Source organism: Mirounga angustirostris, unplaced genomic scaffold (assembly GCF_029215605.1).
Source record: "Mirounga angustirostris isolate CCGP_5_RB_7025 unplaced genomic scaffold, mMirAng1.0.hap1 SCAF_16, whole genome shotgun sequence".
In the NCBI taxonomy this organism is placed as follows: Eukaryota; Metazoa; Chordata; class Mammalia; order Carnivora; family Phocidae; genus Mirounga; species Mirounga angustirostris.
The window spans coordinates 54,434,620-54,440,619 of NW_026991724.1; positions in this window are offsets into that span (position 1 = coordinate 54,434,620).

Here is a 6,000-nt window from a genome sequence, read left to right on the forward strand (position 1 = left end):
AATCATTGTTTCATATGTTGCTTCCACCCTTGCCTTTCACTGTGGGCTTCTCATTTAATATTTCTCAGACTTTCAAAAAAAATATTTCTCAGGCTTTCTTTTTTTCTCTGTTTTTCCTCTTGCCCTGTGTCCTGCATTTTCCAAGGATATAGACAAGTAAGCAAGTGCTAGGTTAGAGATCCATACAAGGGAGATACTAAGGGGACCCCAGCCTTCAGAATCTCCATCCTTGCAGGGGAGGGTAGCATCCATACTGCCTAGAAATCCTCCCACACAGGGCGCCTTGGTGGTTCAGTCGGTTAAGTGTCTGACTCTCAATTTCAGCTCAGGTCATGATCTCAGGATCCTGGGATCAAGCCCCACATCGGGCTCCTTGCTCAATGGGGAGTCTGCTTCTTTCCCTCTCCCTCTGCCCATCCCCCCCATCCCCCCCACTCTCTCTCTCTAAAATAAATAAATCTTAAAAAAAAAAAAGAAAGACATCCTCCCACACACCCCTAAGAGCCTTCCTTCCCCAACGTGGTGCCCTGTCTGTATTACAGACGTTTTCTTTCCTTCCCCGATTCTCTTATCTCCTCCCCCTTACTCAGCAACAAGTTTTACCTACTTCACAGGAAAAAAGCAACTCCCCAACGCCTACAGAGTTATTGCCACGGGCACTGGTGATTTACTCCTTGCCTTTTTCAGAGAAAGAGGCATCCCTCTTCCTGTCCAAGGTTAGCCTCACCTCTTTTGCCTGGGAATCCATCTCCTCCACACCCCATTAATCATCCCTTCTGTCTCCTAAATTTTCAATCATTCTTTCTTCACTGGCTCTTTCTCTGAAGGATATAAACATGCCCAAACCTCTCCTACCTCAGCCCCACAAACTCCCTCTATGTACCATCCAATTTTTTTTTTGAGAGAAGAGTTTACACCCACTGCCTGATTCTCATCACCCTCACATTCGTCAGTCTCCTGCAATCTGCTCTCCAGCACCATGCCACTAAAATGGCACTGCCTAAAGCAGTCAGTTATCCTTACTCTCAAAATTATTCTCAAAATCCAATGGCAGATGTTCTATATTTTTCTTGTTCGCTTTAGGTAACATTGATGATTCTGGTGGGTGGGGTGAGGCCTTCCTCCCCATGGGCTTTTTTTTTTCCACAGTGAAGGAGGGTGGTGAGGCCATCTGCTGAAAGTGATGTGGGTGGGAGCAGGGGTGAGGGGAAGGGATCAAGAAGAGTGGGGCGCCTGGGTGGCTCAGTTGGTTAAGCGACTGCCTTCGGCTCAGGTCATGATCCTGGAGTCCCGGGATCGAGTCCCGCATCGGGCTCCCTGCTCGGCAGGGAGTCTGCTTCTCCCTCTGACCCTCCTCCCTCTCATGCTCTCTGTCTCTCATTCTCTCTGTCTCAAATAAATAAATAAAAATCTTTAAAAAAAAAAAAAAAAAAAAGAAGAGTGGTGATGGTGATGAGGCGATTGGAATAGCCGCTGAGGAGAATGAGTGGGATGCACATGAGGACAAGGAAAATAATTGGTGACCAGCAGCAAAGGTCCAACAGTGACTGGAGATTGCTCATTGTTAGCGACACCAATGTCATCGCTGTGTGATGTTTCCTCCCGGTAGTGGTCGTTGGAAGAGAAAGTGAATGGTGGCATTGATCTAGGTTTGGGTCTTTGCAGGCAGGATGCCATGAAAGGATGATGGGGTGGGAGACAAGAGAGATGTGAAAGCTGGAGGGAAAGAGCACTTTGAGTGGGTAGCCATTGTACCCTGTGGGGCAGGGAGGTGAGGAAGAAAAAACAAGAAGGCTTTCATGAGGGCTAGGGAATGTGGTGTCTTGGATCTGAAGCCTCCATCTGTGAGATCAAAGAACAGGAACACAAGACTGGATGGGAGCATGAGAAAGCTGAATAGGACAGAACTGGCCAGAGCATGGGGTATTGGGATTTAAACCGTCATAGGTGGAAAAGTTTTGGGGAATACTGCATAAGGGATAACGGTTAAAGGAGATAAGTCACATTAGTTAGGACTCTTCCAGTTGTGAGTGACAAGAGCTGAATTCAGCAAACTTAAGGAAAAAGGGAACAGTTACGGTTATTTGTTGCTATATTACAGTCCCCTAAACTTAGTGACTTTAAACAATGGTTATTTTAGTATATAGCACAATTTCATGGATCAGGAATTTGAGTAGGGCCCAACTGAATGATTCTTCAGCTTCCTGTGGTATCCACTGAGGTCACTTGGTGATACTTAGCTAGCTGCTGGGCTGGGCTGGGCTGGGCTGGGCTGGGCTGGGCCGGGCTGGGCCAGAGGGTCCAAGATGCCTTCACTCACATGCCTGGCATTTTGCTGTGGACAGCCAGAGGGCTGGGCTCAGCTGGGCCCCTCTCGCTTTCCATGCAGTGTCAGGGCCTTGTCTATCATGGTCTCTTCCAAGGCAAAAGTTGCCCGTCCTTCTTAAGGCTAGGCCTGGAATTGATAATGTCACTTCCATCATATTCTCTTAGAGCAAGTCACAGACTAGCCAAGATTCAAGGGGAAGAGAATAGACCCCATTTCTCCATGGGAGGAATGCCAGAAATTTGTAGCCATCTGTATGTAATCTGCTACAGGAACATATTGACCATCTGTTAAGTCTAAGACTTCAACAACAGAGATTTATTTTCTCATAGTTCTGGAGGCTGGAAGTCCAAGATCCAAGTGTCAGCAGGATTGGTTTCTCCTGAGACTCTCCTTGGCTTGCACATGGCCACCCTCTTGCCTCTTCACATGGTCATCCCTGTGTGCACACACACCCCTGCTGTCTGTCCTTCTTCTTCTTTTTAAAAAAGATTTTATTTATTTATTTCAGAGAGAGAACAAGAGAGAATGAGTGGGGGGAGGAGCTGAGGGGGAAGGAGAAGCAGACTCTGTGCTGAGTGCAGAGCCCAGTGCAGAGCTCGATCCCACAACCCTGAGATAATGACTTGAGCCGAAATCCAGAGTCTGCCACTTACCTACTGAGCCACCCAGGCACCCCATCCCTCTTCTTACAAGGACACAAGTCATATTGGATTAGGACCCACCTAACAGCCTCAGTTTAACTTAATCACCTCACTGAAGGCCCTATCCAAATACAGTCACATGGATTAGGGTCCATCTGTATGACCTCATTTTACCTTAATTACCTTTTTAAAGGCCCTGTCTTCAAATACAGTTACATTCTGGGGTACTGGGTTTTGGAACTTCAGCAAATGAATTGGATGGGATGAGGAAGACACAATTCAGCCTATAACAGGGAGTATCTGTACTTCAAGCATGACTGGATCTAGGTATTCAAATGACATTATTTTTTTAAAGATTTTATTTATTTATTTGAGATAGAAAGAATGAGAGATAGAGAGCATGAGAGGGAGGAGGATCAGAGGGAGAAGCAGACTGCCTGCTGAGCAGGGACCCTGATGCGGGACTCGATCCTGGGACTCCAGGATCATGACCTGAGCTGGAAGGCAGTCGCTTAACCAACTGAGCCACCCAGGCGCCCCTTCAAATGACATTATTAAGAGTCTGCCATCCTTATGCCTTTGCTCTGCTTCCTTCTGTGTTTACTTGACCTCTGGAGGCTCTCTCCACCTAGTGGCAAAATGGCCAGGAGCAGCCACACGATTGTATCCTATCTCAGCAACTCTAGCTGAAACAGGACTTGTCTTCCTCTTGGAGACACATCAATTCCAGAGAAGACTCTGATTGTCCCTGCTTCAGTCACAGGGTCATCCTCAACTAATGTCCAGGTAGGTGAGGTACTTGTGTGGGCCAGGCCTAAACCTGCCTACTGTGCAACTCCAGTCCCATGGAAACCACAATAAAAGCTCCCACACGTGCTTCCCCCTCACTCCTACCTCCTGACCAACCCTGGTGCTTCCCTGTGTGGCCCTGTGTGGCATGGTGTGCCCCCTCTTGGGAACTTTGAAAATTTTTTAACAGATTTTATTTATTGTCAGAGAGAGAGAGCAAGTGCACAAGCAAGGGGAGGGGCAGAGGGAGAGGGAGAAGCAGGACCCTGGGATCATGACCTGAGCTGAAGGCAGTTGCTTAACCGACTGAGCCACCCAGGGGTTCCCACCTCTTGGGAACTTTGAATAACAAACTATCTTTTCAATGCAGCCATCCCCCGATCTGTTGGCTTCACCACACTTGAATACAAACAAAATCCCACTCCTGGGGAGGAGACAGACTGGGCAAAGCAGAGGGACCAGGGAGCAGGGCAGTTGCAGTTGCCAGGGCAAGAAAGGAAAGGGACCAGTTATGGAATCAGTGGTACATCTACACAACAGAGCACTACGCAGCTGTGAAAAAGACTGAGGAAGCTGTCAATGTACTAATATGCCCAGATACAGTGGAAATATTAAGAGAAAGAGGAAAGGTGCAAAAAAAATTAGTCTGGAAAAAAAATCATATACATACTGAGACATTACAGGGCTGGGAGAGAAGCTGAGGAAAGGCACCACCATGAAGGGCCACTGGGTTGGTTGGAGGGCTGGGACTTTGTTGTGGGGGTGCTGGGGAGCCATGGGATGACTGGGCAGGGAAATGCAGGCCAGCTCTGGGGCAGGAGGCTGGAAAAGAGGCTAGGAAGAGGATCCGGGCCAAGAGAGTAGGGATTTGTATGCCTGTTTGATAAGGAGAGGGGGGTGCTGGTCACAGAACCAGGAAGTGGAGGGAAAGGGTCTTCTGACCCCCCAGCCCAGGGTTCCTTCTAGGAACAGGGAGACTGAGCACAGTATTAACCACAGGGCTCATTACCTTAGAATGAAGATACTTCAGTGGTGGGAGGACAGGCCCAGTGTCAAGTTCAAAGAGGTCCCAATCATTCAGAAACCAGAGCTGCTGGAGGAGCCAGAAACAGCCGTGAAGTCTGAAGCCAAAACCGCCGGGCATCAGATGGAGGTAAGTCCCTGGGCTGGGACTGGCCACCAGCCAGGCTGATGCACAGCTGAGGCCAGCTGAACTCAACAAGCTGCCTGAACTCACCCACTGCCCACTGGCACCACCAGGGAACACTCTTTAGAAACAAAGATTGTCAGGGGCCCCTGGACCTGCAAACCCAACCCCTCAGGGTCAGAGACCCTCTCTGCACTGCCGGCCATCTCTCCTCCTCATTCCAAGGTGTGGCCACTGGCAGGACTGGGCCTTCCCCGAGTGTCTGTCGGTTCCTCAAGCCAAGTCCCCTTCCCAGCAGCAGAGCCCCCTTTGCTGTGGATGGTGAGATGGTGGATGGTAACTTAATTATTTCTTTAAAGGCCCTGTCTCCAAATAAAGTCAGTGTGAGGTACTGGGGGTTAGGACTTCAACATATGAATTGTGGGGGAGAAGGGGGCCACGAGGGGAGGGCACGGGTCTGCCTGTGACAGAGGCATCAAGGAGTTAATCCTATCCCTCCGTTGGTGGGGACCCAGAGAGGGGAAGGGCTTGGCCAAGACAGAAGAATGCCAGGATCTGGTTCCCCCACAGTCTAGGGCTCTTGAGCCAGAAGGACGAACCATGGACGGGAAAACTCCCACACAGATCAAGACCGACGCCTGGCTTGCAGACGCCTAGATCCACCGGCCCAGTTAGACCTCACAGACCTACAGAGCTGGAGCAGCAACTCCATGTGAGACTCTAAGACCAGAGACCAGCGCCAGGAGCTCACGCATTCACCCCACAAGGACTCCCATGAGCCGGGCCTGTTTGTCAGCCCGTTCCCCTGCCAGGGACGTGCCTGCTCCCTGCCCTTGAGCAGCGCGGTCTGGGCAGGCAGGCCGACCTGCAGGAGCACAGATGACATACAGAGGAGCCTGGGGGGAGACAGCACTAGCAAATGGGCTAAAGCCATTGTCCACATGGGCACTGTGACCCAGAGTGACAGTGACCCTCCTGCAGCCTTGGGCACTGCCAAGCAAAGCTAGGCTCTGCACTCTACAGAGGGAAACTGAGACCCGCGGGAGGGAAGCGCCTGAAACACTAAAGAAACCCCAAAGGTTTTCTGCAGGGAC